Source organism: Hemiscyllium ocellatum, chromosome 11, assembly GCF_020745735.1.
Source record: "Hemiscyllium ocellatum isolate sHemOce1 chromosome 11, sHemOce1.pat.X.cur, whole genome shotgun sequence".
Classification (NCBI taxonomy): Eukaryota; Metazoa; Chordata; class Chondrichthyes; order Orectolobiformes; family Hemiscylliidae; genus Hemiscyllium; species Hemiscyllium ocellatum.
Window position 1 is genome coordinate 62,397,358 of NC_083411.1, and position 15,020 is coordinate 62,412,377.

A 15,020-nucleotide genomic window follows, 5' to 3' on the forward strand; every position below is an offset into this window, starting at 1 on the left:
GTTGCCTCTTTGGACTCTTTTATACCTTTCCCCCTCATTCTAAACCTATGCCTTCCAGTTCTGGACACTTCCCTCCCCAGGGAAAATACCTTGTCTATTTATCCTATCCATGCCCCTCATGATTTTATAAATCTCAGCCTCTGATGCTCAAGGGAAAACAACCGCAGCCTATTCAACCTCTCTCTACAGCTCAAATTCTCCAACCATGGCAACATCCTTGTAAATCTTTTCTGAACCTCGGATAGTAAGCTGATAGGGGGATATGAGTCACTCCTCCTTTGACACACATGCCTTAGGTTGGTTTGACAAAGATCTGCGATCCATTGTCAGATACTATCTACTTTGATATGCCAAATAAACTGACAATAGTAGGAATTATTTAAGTAATGCTTACATTCATCATATTACCAATTCATCAAACAGTTATTAGTTTAGTGAAGTTATCAGTCATGAGGATGTATCCTGCCCGTGCACTGTAAGCATGTTAGTTGCTATTTTTCTCCAGTGATTAAAAGGAACATTGTCCAGATGTAGAGGTTGCTGAGGTCGGTCAGTTTTGCCTTTAGCATGTGTCTCTGAGTTGCTAGATTTCCTTATTCATCTCAGACTTTGATCTATTTCATTAAGGAGTGAGGGCGAAGCTGAGGTGGTGGAGGTCAGGTCCCAGATCAGTCACAAACTCATTTAATGGTAGGACAAGCTCAAGTGGTTAAATAGCCTTCCTCTGTTCCTGTATTCATATCTATAGTCAGGAAGTCAATGAAGGGGTGCCTGTGCATGGTAAAGCAGTCAATGAATCATTTCTTATGAATGTTTGTTTTTGAATTAAATTAGAATCTGAGGAATTTCATCAGCGTTCACAGTGTGAACAAAATCTTGAAGATCCCTTGTGATGTGGTGGTAATGTCCCTTCAACTGAGCCAGCAGGTCTGAGTTCATTTCCTATCTGCTCCAAAGATATGTAATAACACTTTTCAACAGGATAATTGAAAAATACCTAGACAAAACCTGTTAACATTATAAGGTGTCTTTGTACAAAGACATTTGACCTTAGACAAACTGTTTTCTATTGTTATTTTGTTCAGTAAAATGGTTTTACGCCGTACAAGTTCAATGGATGAGACTGGGGAGATCGTCTGGTATTTAGCCCTCTGTCTGTTTCTGGCCTGGCTCATAATTGGGGCGGTGTTATCAAAAGGAATCAAATCTTCAGGAAAGGTAAATGATTAGTGCTGAGTAGAATTAAAACAATTATAAAAATACAGATTTCTATAACAATAAAACTAGAGCTTATAAATTATTTGTGAAGTGGCTGGTTTATCTCCCAGGTAATGTTAACAGTGTCTCATTGAAGAGGGGGAGATTCATAAAACTTAATTGGCACTTCAGGCCTGAGGGAGATCTGTGGATCTTTCTCCTGAGGAAAAGAACAGCAGTATTCCTGCAATGTCTCCCTCATTTTAAGGATTTCAGTTACTGCTACAGGGACTCTGGGGAATTTTGTTTCCCTCATGCATGTGTTGAACCCTGATCTTTAACCCAAAAGTACAAATTTTTTGTACTACTACCCACTTCGAATATGAAACCAAACATGCTGTGATGTAAACTTACTGGATAGCAATATAGAACAGCACACCTGTGAAGGTATGTGTTCAGCTTCTCATGTTTGCTTACAAGCTATTATCCCCTTGCATTACTGTTGGTGGTTGGGTTGATGGGAACAGTCTGCGACATAGTAAGTACAATAGCTTGTTCATAGGTCAGAATGGATTACAATCTCTCCAAAATCTCTCTCTTGTGACAGCAAACTCCCTATCTTTGAATTAAAATCTTACCCTTCGACATATAACTTTTCATGAGTATATATCATATCTTAGAAAAATAATGTATGATTTAATTTCAGTTACAGTACCTATCTCAGTTTCAAATATGTACTCCAGCTGATTATTATTTCTCTAATTCTATTCTGTTTCATTCTCTGCATCGATTAAAATCCTATTGCTTTAATATTCAGTTAAGTTGAATACTTTACATGGGGAATATGGGAATATCTAATAATTTATTCTGTGCTCAGGTGGTTTATTTCACTGCGACATTACCTAATGTGATTCTGACCATACTCCTGATCCGAGGGCTTACCCTGGAGGGAACCTCTAAAGGAATTGAATTCTACATTGGAATCCAATCAGACTTCTCCAAACTGGCAGAAGGTCATGTACGTACATGACAATAATCCATAGAATTTCAGTTGCCTCATCAGAATCAAAGTAACATCTTTGACAGTTATAGTATAGCACACATTGAGAGATGTACTTTTGGTCAGCTGACTGGAGTCTGGACGTGAAGCTGTTCAGGGCTGTACTAACCTTAGACAACACTGATAATAAATACCCACCTTGACTCCATTAGAAAGAGGTTTTCTTCCAGGAGACTGCAGATATCAGCAAAGACATGGCACAGAGGTCTGACTGTTGCAAGGCACTATTTATCTGTCAATTGAGGAAGCCAATCCTCTACTTACATACCTTTTGCCAGGCATATATCCCCCTTGGAACTAGGTCTCTGTCTCCACCATGTCTGTGTGATGGAGAGGGATGTGCCTGTCGAGAGGGTTGCTGCTGTTTGTCCTTGTGCTGTTGCTATTGGTATCCCTCCTGTTCCTCATCAGAGATCCCAATTGGACATGTACAAGCTCCCATTCTGCAGTGCTGCTTTATAGCAGGGCAGTTCAGATTGAAATGAGGTTTTTGTTTGCATATTTATTCAAGGGATACATCACTGGCCAGACCAGTATTCATTGTCCATCCCTAATTACCTCGAGGGTAGTAGAGGGCAGTAGGGTGTCATACTTGCTATGGATCTTGTACATAATCTAAGGTCTTTTTTTTTGAGATGACTGAAATTATATCCAACAATATATTTAACTTGGCTCTCAGGTACAGTTCTGGGAGTGCAGCGCACTGTCACAGACAGAGAAACAGCTCAGCAGTTTCTGTCTTCAAAAGCTTTCAAACTTGACAGCCTCTTTTAGTGAGAAATCTCCACGGTGGTCTCATTTTATTGACTGGCAAATCTGTGCATCAGCTACTAATGCCACTTAAATTTTGATTGGTTATTGATATGGTCAAACTAAAGATCCAACACATTAATGGGTTATTTCACATGAGTGGTTCACAAGAATGATCCTGGGGACAAAGGGCTTGACATATGAGGAGTGGTAGAGGACTCTGGGTCAGTATCGATGAAGCTTAGAAAGATGAGGGGTACTTCATTGAAACTTACGGTATACTGAAAACCTGGATAGAGTGGATGTAGAGAAGATGCTTCCTCGTAGTGAAGGGATGACCTTTGAAAATTAAGATGAGGAGGAATTTCTTCAGCTAGATGTTGGTTCATCTGTTGAAGTTATTGCTACATGTTGGTTCATCTGTTGAAGTTATAGCCCAATAAAGGCAGCTACAGAGGTTTGAGGGAGGAGCTGGGTAGAATCGACTGGGAGAGGAGCCTAGCAGGAAAGACAGTGGAACAGCGATGGCAGGAGTTTCTGGAAACACAACAGAAATTCATCCCTAGGAAAAAGACGCATGGTACACCAAAGTGAATCACTTCACACTTTTCCAGGTTGAACTCCATCAGCCCAGTTCTGCATTCTATCAATGTTCCAATGCAACCCACAACCCTCCACACTATCCACAACTCTACCAACTTTCATATCATCCAAGTCATTTATAAAAACCACAAAGAGCAGGAGTCCTAGAACAGATCCCTGCAGAACACCATTGGTCACCAAGCTCCAGGCTAAATACTTACCATCTATCACCACCCTCTGTCTTCTATGGGCCAGCCAATTTATATCCAGACAGCCAGATTTCCCTGTATCTCATGCCACCTTACTTTCTGAATGAGCCTACTGTGTGGAACATTATCAAACACCTTGCTAAAATTCATGTATACCACATCCACTGCTCTACCTTCATCAATGTGTTTTATCACATCCTCAAAGAATTCAATAAGTTTGTGAGGCATGACCTGCCCCTCACAAAGCCATGCTGACTGTCTCTAATCAAACTACAATCAATCAATCAAATAATCATAAATCCTCTCTCCAGCATTTGCCCACCACTGCCATAATTCCAAGGATTATCCTTTTTCCCTTTCTCAAACAAGTATTTTCCACCCTCTAATCACCTGCTACAATTCCAGTGGCAAATCATCAGCAAAGGTGCAGCAATCTCTTCCCTCACTTACTGTAGTAACCTAAGAATTATCCTGTCTGGACCAGGGGATTTATCTCTCCTTATGTTTTTCAAAATTTTCTGCACATCTTCCTTCCTAACATCAACCTATTCTAGCATATCAATCTGTTTCATGCTGTCCTCTGAAACATCAAGTTCCCTCCCAGTAGTGACTACTGAAGCAAAGTATTCATTAAAGACCCTTCAAGTTCCCTTCACTATCCCTGATCGGCCTGACCCTCAATTTGGCCATCCTCTTGTTCCTCACATAAGTGTAGAACGCTTTAGGATTATCCTTAACCTTACCCACTAAAGCTTTTTCATGACCCTTCCTAGTTCTCCCAATAAACCTGTGGAATCTCTTTGGATTATCCTTAACCTTATTTGCCAAAGCTATCTCATTTCTGCTCTTTGCTTTCCTGATCTCCATCTTAAGAATGCCCCTCCCCTCTTTATATTGCTCAAGAAGTTTATTTAAACCAAGTTGTCTCTATCAGACATATGATTCTTTTTTTCTTGACTAGAACCTCAATATCTTTATTCATCTATTGTTCTCTAATGCTACCAGCCTTACTTTTTACTCTAACACGAACTCTGAACTCTCGTTATCTCACTTCTTTTTATTCATTTGTGGGATATGTGGGTGTCGCTAGCTGGGCCAACATTTATAGCCCATCCCAAGTTGTTCTTGAGAAGGTGGTGGTGAGCTGCCTTCTTGAACTGCTGCAGTCCACCTGCTGTGGGTTGACCCACAATGCCTTTAGGGAGGGAATTCCAGGATTTTGATCCAGTGACAGTGAAGGAATGGCAATATATTTCCAAAACTGGAGAGTAAATGGCTTGGAGGAGATCTTGAAGGTGGTGGTGTTGCCCTTGTTCTTTGAGATGAAACTGATAGTGGGTTTGAAAGGTGCTGTCTAAGGATCTTCAATGAATTTCTGCAATAGTTCTTGTAGATCGTAAAAACTGCTGCTCCTGAGCATCGTTGGTGCAGAGAGTGGATGGTTGTGAATGTAATACCAATCAGTGGGCTGCTTTATCCTGGAAGGTGTCAAGCTTCTTGAGTGTTGTTGGAGCTGCACTCATCCAGGCAAGTGGGGAGTATTCCATCACATTCCTGACTTGTGCCTTGTAGATATTGGACAGTCTTTGGGAAGTCAGGGTTACTCGCTGCAGTATCCCTTGTCTCTGACCTGCTCTTGTAGCCAATGTTTTTTATATGGTAAGTTCAGTTAAGTTTCTGGTCAATGATAACCCCCAGGATGATGACAGTGGGGGATTTGGTAATGGTAACACCATTGACTGTCAAGGGGTGGTATTTAGAATGACTTTTAGTGGAGGTGGTCAATGTTACTTGTCACTTGTCAGCCCAAACGTAGATATTGTCAAGATCTTCTTAAATTTAAACATGGACTGCTTCAGTATCTGAGGAGTTGCAAATGGTGCCCAACATTGTGCAATTATCATCGAACATCCCCACCTCTGACCTTATGATGGAGGGAAGGTCATTGATGAAGCAGCTGAAGATGGTTGGGCCGAGGGCACTACCCTGAGGAACTCGTGCATAAGTGTCCTGGAGCTGAGATGACTGACCTCCAACAACCATGACCACCTTCCTATGTGTCAGGTTTGACTCTAACCACCTAAGAATTTGCCCCTGGATTCCCATTGATTCCAGTTTTGTTTCTGATCCTTGATGCCACACTCAGTTAGCTACAATTTTGATGTCAAGGCCTGTCACTCTCCCCTCACCTCTGGAATTCAGTTTTTTTTTCAATGTTTAAACCAAGGCTGTAATGAGGTCAGGAGCTGAGTGGCCCTGGTGGAATCCAAACTGGGCGTCACTGAGCAGGCTATTGCTGAGCAGGTGCTGTTAATAATACTGTTGATGACACCTTCCATCACTATACTGATGAACAAGAGGAGACTGATGGGGCAATAACTGGACTGTCTGGGTTTGTCCTGCATTTTATTTCCAGACAATTTTTCACATTGTTGGGTAGATGCCAGTGTAACTGTACTGGAACAGCTTGGCTAGGGGAGCGGCAAATTCTGGAGCACAAATCTTCAGTATTAGGTGGCTATTTTGCCTGCCATTGTACCAGGGTTTCAGATATCTACTCAGAGTTGAAAAGCTATTTTCAAAGATAGGGGGAGGGTCCAGTGGTAATGGTCTGTGTAGGTAACAGCAAATTACAGAATTTGAAGATTATAACCTTTGGATGATTACCTAACTCGCCTGTAAATTAGCATAGGCCAAATCCAATGAGGAAGACAAGTATACTGCTGAAAGCCTGGTGTGGGAGAAATGCACTCTGATCTGTGCGCCATTTGCACTAGGGAAAGGTGCAGCTGTACCATTGGGATAGTCTGAACTGCACTGGGGCCAATATTTATGCAAAGGGTGTCAAACTATCTAGTGGTGTCAAGGGATCAATTGCGATAATTAATGGCATATCAAAAAGCACAGACATGGTAAGAGAGGAATATACAGGCAGCTCCCAGGTCAATTTGTTTACATGTCATTAGCACAATTCAGGACAATGGGAAGCAGCCATTCATAAGTGTAAGAAATGTCAGGTCTTCAAACTTGAAAATCAGTACAGGATCATGTTCATAATTACTCGCATTTGTAAGTCCAACATTCTGAAATTGGGGAGCCCCTGTGTGGGATACAACAGAGTTCATGTGGGTAAGTCTGAGAAGGGTAAAGGAAAGACATTATTGTGTTGAGACAATCGGAATTCAAACATTAGCCGCAGGCATGAAACTGGTTGCAAGTGAATTATCCTTAAAGGAAACATCTGGCAATTACGGTAGGAGCAAGTGATGTTGATGAGCAAGTTTTGGTCATGCCTAGCTTAACAGATAACTACAGAATAACGAGAAACGTCTTGTGGTTGGACATGTAAAATGTGATTGGTTAGAAGTAAATGGGATGATAAGTGGACACTAAGGATTGGGTAAACAAGAGAGCATAGAATGGAAAAATAAAGTATAAGAATGTGAGGCAAATACAGATAGATCTGCTTTGCATCACCTTGCTATGTACCATTAACACCATGCTTCTGCAATAAAGATTTCAAGAAAACATCGTGTAGATCCCTGCCTGGTTATTCCTACTATCGGGGACATGAGTACCCAACAACTAGGCGTAGTCAGCAGGATCGCAAAAGGATAAAGGGGAAGAGGTTTTGAAAATCATTTCAATCTAATCGTCACCGAGAGGTAAGGACTCTTCATGTAATAAACATCCAAAGCGGGGAAGTGGTGGTCTGAGATTTTCCCTGTCTGACGCGATCTGAAACTACTAGACAGTTTCGATCTGAGACATAGGACAGAAAAAGGAGAGCCATTGTCTATGACTCTTAGAGAGTCTATTTTGGTTCAAATCTAACCTGAAATCCAGGGATAATGTCTAAATTTGAACTACCTACCAAAGTTAAAGGTGGTCAGGCACCACCTGACATTGTTGTGGATGAAGTCTTGTAGAAATTAAGGGAACATATTGAACAACAACTTAACCATCCTACGACTCTGACTAAAATTTGTCTAAAGTATGGACCCTCCATGGGCAGTGGTCCCTGGATGATATTAAATGGGTCTGGGGAAAGACTACCCATATAAAAATAAGAAAAAAAAATTGCTGGTCACTCTGTGTAACACAACAACTCAGATAGAGACAAGAAATAATTGAAAAATTGAATTATGATAGAGAAATTCATAGTCTAAGAGAGGAAATAAAACCTGTTTGAGAGGAATTAAAAACCACAGAGAAAGAATTATCACAAACTCAAAAGGGATTAGAACAATTAAAACTATGTCACACACGTCACCTCCTCCCTACGTGATTGCCTCATTGTATCCAAAACCCTTGCCTCAACCAGCCCCTCCAGGTGATGGCCCAGATAAGATTCGTACTATCAGTGGTGCCCACTGCCCTGAGGGAAGTTCTGACACATCCATCAGTTCAGAAGATAAGTGGCACCCCCTGTTGTTCTGAGGCCTGTATGGAGGAAACGACAGAAGGGAAGAAAAGTAAAGATTGAGGGAGAGGTTTGGGATTAGATATAAATTTATCCAATTTTAATCCATGAGACAAACTAGTTGAAAGTAGGCCCAAAGAATTGCCACACCTGAAGAGGGGAGGTATGAACACATGGAAAGGATTAGAAAAACTCAAGAAAATATCTGCCTGACAGTCTATGGATGGAGTTCTAATCTTGTTTGCCACAATGGGGAACAATGCAGGACAAACATTGTACTGCAGGGTTAACAACCACATGGGACAGGAAGAACAGACTTTAAATCACAGTTGGCAGGCAATCCACAATTGGCTGCAAACATTTGGACCATCTAAAACTGACTGGAGTAAAAAACCTGCATGTCAACAGAATGGAAGTGAAGATGTTAAAAACTTTGCAGAAAGATTTGTTGATGTCTGGATCAAGCTTCCTGGTCTAGCTCCTAATAACAATCCAGAGAAAGAGGACGAAATTTGGTCCGAGTAAAGGCTGCATTCGGAGCAGCCTTACAGTTTGAACTAGCTAAGATGTTAAAAGTACAATGTCATGATTTGGATAAAAGCTCACCCACTTGTGGTGAAGTAATAGAGGAAGCTAATCGTCTGGGGGCAAATATAGAATTGAAGCTCAGAGCCATGCAGACCATAGAAGCTCCTAACACTGAGAAAAACCCAGGGAAGTGCGACAGTTGTGGAAAAGAGGGTGATTTGGCTAAAAGGTGCAACTTAGAAAAGGGAAATACTGACAAAACAGGGCCACAAACTGGATAAGAAAGAGTCTGGATGGGAGAGGTTGTCCTTGAACGAGCATCTTATGTTATTAGAACAGCTCCAGCGCTGTACTGAACTTCAGGTAAAAGAACTCATTAATAACAAACTAGAGCAACCCATCACCATCTTTGAGCCCATTATTTTCACGGCCATCGAGAACCATTTGGATAGCTGCTATATTTTGATGGGGTGGGTGATAGGAAAGTTGACTGCCTTTTTTGACATTAGTGCAGAACTAACATGTTTACCCTTAATTGATGGACATAATTTACCTTTGGAGGGATAGCGGAGAACTGCTGTAGGAGTAGGGGGGAAAGAACTAAGACTTGAGAAAACTAAGCCTCTGCCAATAAGATTGAAGCCAACGAGATTTTTACATCTGTATGGGTTAGACCCATACCACAGGCCCTATTAGCGATAGATGTTTTAACTCAATACATTTGCTGTTACACTTTGAGAATGGCCATGTTAGTGGGCGGCATGGTGGCACAGTGGTTAGCACTGCTGCCTCACAGCGCCAGAGACCCGGGTTCAATTCCCGCCTCAGGCGACTGTGTGGAGTTTGCACGTTCTCCCCGTGTCTGCGTGGGTTTTCTCCGGATGCTCCGGTTTCCTCCCACAGTCCAAAGATGTGCAGGTCAGGTGAATTGGTTATGCTAAATTGCCCGTAGTGTTATGTAAGACGTAATTGTATGGGTGGGTTGCGCTTCGGCGGGTCGGTGTGGATTTGTTGGGCCGAAGGGCCTATTTCCACTCTGTAAGTAATCTAATCTAATGTTATTTGGTCAATACGACATCTCAAACAGGAAGAATGGCAGAATCATCCCATTTGGGCAAAGGACAAAAATGACTGCGACCTGTTAAAGATGACCCACTTTTACTGGAGTTCTCCCAGCATGTACTAAACAATACTCCATTAGTTTTGTCTCCATTGCTGATGTTTTACCTGTAATCAAATGATTAGAGCAACAAGGTATACCAGTAGAAGTCCATAGTTCATCTGGTTAAAAAGACAGACTGAACTTCACATCTGACAGTAGATTACCGGAAAGTGACCCAATGCATTGACCAAAAAGCACCCTTGGTTGCAGATCCCTGTGCCATTTTTAATTCTCTTTCACCCAAATACAAATATTTTTCAGTGATAGACATGGCCAACGGATTTGGGTCCGTTCCTTTGGCCTGTGAGGGACAACCATGGTTTGCTTTTCCCAGCCAACAACGACAGTATATCTGGATGCATCTACTGCAGAGCTTTCACAGTCGCCCTACTATATTCCACATGGCCTTGCAAGATCATTTGTGGGAATTGCCTCTGATAACATCCACAATGATTCAGTATATGGGTGATATTCAAATAGCATTCCAGACTAAGGAACAGCATAGGGCAGTTTTAAGCATTCTCCTTGATCGTTTGTACTCTTTAAGGCAAACCTGAAGAAGGTGCAACTCGCCCAAGAAGAGGTAGAATACCTGGGACAAAACATTTCAGCAGGAAAACATGAAATAAGGCAGGACTGGACAGCCGTTACTTGAACAGCCAAATAACCCACTACTATTCGGGAATTCAGATCTTTTCTAGGTCATTGTAATTTCAAGTGAAACTGGATTGGTAGTTGCGCACATCTCGCTCTGCCACTGAATGATCTGCTGAAAGAAAAGAGTGAATCCAAGCAGACTGACCCCAAAGTAGCATTCTGCCTTCCAAAAATTAAAATCTGCTGTGTGCTCAGCCTCAGCTTTGGGTATCTCAAATAACAGGAGACCTTTTCACTCTTCATGTCCATGAAAAGGACAGTTATATGAAAGCTGCACTGCCCCAGGAAAACAGTGACAGACATTGGCCCATTAGCTACTATTGTGTTATGCTCGGTTGGATCCAGTGGCGCTGGGATGGGGTAGCCGTTTGAGAGCTACGAAAGGTACCTCCAAGGTGCTAATAGCCACAGCATCCTGTATTGAATCAGAAACTGATTGTGAAGTGCCCTCACACAGTCCTTGCCATGTTGTCTATGAATCAGGCCTCCCACCCTCTTGGAAGCTCCCAACCTCCACCTTGTTGCCGCCTGTTCAGTCCAATTTTGCTCCCAACCCCGCAGAACCAATTGGTGGAGGGGTGGGGGGTTGGGGGGAGAGTTGGGAGGGTGGGGAGGAGGAGGAGGGGAAGAGACTGATTAGGTCAAAGGCGAACATGATTGTGCGGAAATTCTGCAGCAGCTCGGGTGGCTAAGGAACCCTTGCAGAATCCAGATTGAGTTATCTTCATAGACATATCTTTGTTTGTTGAGAATGGTACTCAGAACGCCAGCTGGGCTGTTACTAGCCTGCATGAAGTCATAGCCCAAGGAGGTCTGTCAGCGAGCACTTCAGCACAGCAAAGTGCTCTTAGCTGCAGGAACCCCAATTAGAATTGGGGGTGAAACTCATAATCTCCGAAATGCCGTACAATTACCACAAGAAGTCTGCATTTTAAACTGTAAAGTCCATAATAAAGAAAATCCCATGGAATTCTCACTGTTTTTGAAGCTGCTAGAAAGGCAGCCTCTGAAGGTAATGGCTGACAAGAGACAGTAATAACTAAATTGCAGACTTTAGTCGCAAGTGACAAGATTTAAAGACAATGAAGGGACAGTGTTCATGGGAAGAAAAGTGGGCATGCATTGAAGTGTGTGGTTAATGGTGTTTGAAGGCAGAGAGACCAATAAACCGGTAACACCACGAATACTAGGAGCTGGAGGCCAAAGTCTCGGCTCGCCTAGGCCGCTGGACAGGACTGCTCTGAGTGCTATCTTACAGGAGCCGAGTGCTAGTCATAAACCAGCTGGTGGCCGCCATGCTGTGGTACCGGCTGGTCACTTTGGTCCCTCCTCCTGGCTTTGTCGCTGACATCCAGAGAACGTTGGTCAACTTCTTCTGGGACAAAAAGATGCACTGGGTCGCTGCGCAGGTTCTGAGTCTCCCTATTGAGGAGGGCAGTCAGTCGCTGGTGTGCGTCCGCACCCAGGTCGCGACCTTCCTCCTTCAGACCTTGCAGCGATACCTTTACGTCGAGCCTCCTTCCTAGGTGGTGCGCCCTGGCGACTTATTTTTTCCGCCAGGTGCGTAACCTCAACTACGACACGCAGCTCCTGTTCGTCGACCGTGACGGTTTGGAGGTCGCCCTCAAGGTGCTGCCTGTCTTTTACTAGGACCTGGTCACTGTCTGGAACATGGTCGAATCGCGCCGCGCCTACCCACCAGCAGAAGTAGCGGCTGTCGTCAGGGAGCAGTTGCTCAGGAATCCGCACCTCCGTGCTTGCGGATTCGAGTGGCTGTCGGAGGGGAGGGCCGTGGCGACGAGGGTGACCAGGGTCGGGGACGTGCTGGGTGCCGGGGGCCTGGGCTGGACATTGCCGCAAACATAGCGAGCAGGGCAGCGGTAGATGTCCGGTACGTGGCCACCGTCATCCGACGCCTTAAAACGGCGTTGCTCGGGCCCGACGTAGTGCACCAGTTGGAGGATGCTCAGGTGTGCAGTGGGATCCCGTCCGCGCTCACCCCAGCCCGGACGGAATTTCACCGTGGCCCCAAGGTCCCGTACTTCCCGCGGGAGCCTGTGCCCCACAACCTGAGCCACCTCCGGAATTTTAATTTTGTTTCTTTTCAGGGGGTGAAAAGGCGGGCCTTGTATCGACTGCTGCTGCACACCGTCCACCTCTTCTCCATCATCCACCGTCCGGACACGCCCTGGCGTGCCCATTTGCCACCGGACGGTGGGGATCCCCAGTGGAGGGCCCTCTACGCGGGAGTCCTCCCCCTTTCTCTCGGGGATCTGGGGTGGAGGGTGCTGCATGCAGCAATCCCCTGCAACCACAGTTTTCGGTCATTCATGGATTCCCAGCCCAACTGTTTGTTCTGTGGCGCTGTGGAGTCCGTGGACCATGTGTATATTGGGTGTGGGCGTTTGAACTCCCTTTTTGATTTTCTGAAAAACCTCCTCCTCTGCTTTTGGTTGCACTTCAGTCCCACGCTCCTGATCTTCGGACACCCGGTGCGGAGGAGGGAGGGCAGGTCTGAAGACCTCCTCGTGGGTCTGCTCCTGGGCCTGGCCAAACTGGCCATAAACAGGTCCAGGCAACGGGCCGTGGAGGGGGTCGTTAGGGCCGACTGCCTGCCCCTATTCCGCGGTTACGTTAGGGCCCGGGTGTCCTTGAAGAAGGAGCACGCGGTGTCCACCAACACCCTGGAGTTGTTCAGGGAGAGGTGGGCGCCGCAGGGAGTGGGGTGCATCATTTCCCCCTCCAACTCTATTTTGATTTAGTCCCTGCCCTCCCCTTCACTGTTTGATCACACAGCATTGCCCTTTGATGTGAAGGGCACTGCTTGTCACAGGCCATTTGGGTGTTTCCTTTCTTCCTGGTGGTGGAAATTAAATAAAGATTTGTGCAACTTGTGTCTCTTACTGTGTCTCACAATTGCATACACACACCATGGGTGCAGGGGAAAAAATAAGCACTACCGCAGTTAGGCGGTAGTGTGGGGGTTAAAAAAAACAAAAGAAAGGGAAAAAATAAAAAGAACACCACGAATACTAATGACATTTCTGGCACAGAAAATTTATTGGTGGGGACATTTGTTTCCATTACAGATGATGGCAAGGCTCTAAAAGAGTTAGTGAGAAACAGGATTCAAGTAACATACGCTATTTGTGGCAAATCGTTGCGCAACATGCAAAAATAATCCTGGACCAACCACAGTGATTGCACAATTGAGACTTCTGGCACCTGCTGGGCTCTTCCAACATCTTCTTAGATATCCCGACCAAAATGTCAAGGATATTTCGAGGTTTGAGTCACTCTTAACAAATTGTCAAGCTGGTTGGAAGCATCTCCCACTTGGCAAGCCACGTCCAATCATACCACTACAGCCCTCTGTAAGGAATACATTCCCCGATGGGGACTCCCAAGTTGTATAGATTTGGACCAAGAGACTCAATTTGTAGATGCATTGTGCCAGGAAGTGTAGAGACTGCTGAGTATTAAGTGGGAATTGCATTGGCCTAATCACCCTCAGTCACTGCGACAGGTGGAACACACAAATCGGATTCTGAACCAACACTCGGCTAATTATCATCAGGAAGGATTGCCTTGGCCTCAAGCTCTGCCTCTGGTATGATGTAGCATTTGAGCTATCCCTAATTAAACCACAGGTATGAGCCCTTCTGAGGTGATAACTGGTAGACTCATGTCTTTACCTGATACAATTGATCTTAGAACAGCAGATTGTCAACTATTGAGTGATTAATTGTTAAAGTATTTCAGGATCTAACCGATTCTGTTCATTTTGCTTCCCAACAGGTGTCAGCAGCTTGAGGAGATTCCCCTAAAGGTGTTCACGACATCATTCCCGGCAAGTGGGTCTACGTTAAGAAAATAGACAAAGAACCGTTGGGTGCCAAGTGGGAAGGTCGGTATCAAGTTCTTCTCCTATCACCTTCAGCCATGAATATGCAGGGCAGGAAGGCTTGGATTCATGCATCACATGTCAAAAGGGCTAACACTCCTGCCCCATTGTGACAAAGTTTTTATTTTTGGAACTCGTAATTGTTTTGATCTCTTGGGTCACATGAACATGCACTGTCAGGCACAAGTTGTATGCGAATACTTTTTTGTGCATGTCTTATGTTTATCCTGGACATACGAATGTCTCCAGTGCTGGGTTTGCTCTCATATTCCCATACATTCAAAGGACGGTATCCCCTTAGACCCATGCCTTTTAATGTATCTGCAGTGGCTGAATGGGTCACTCTCCAGAACGAATCCCACATGGCTGCCACATCTTCCACAGAGAAAGGGATATATTGGGTGGAAATTAATGGCACCAGAGGTATGTGGGAATTGACAGGGTACAGTTCTTCAGCATTTGAATGCTGGAATCAACCTCAATTTAATACCGTCCGTATCACCATCACTAATTCATCAATGGTGGGAAAGCCGTTATGTTCTATTTGT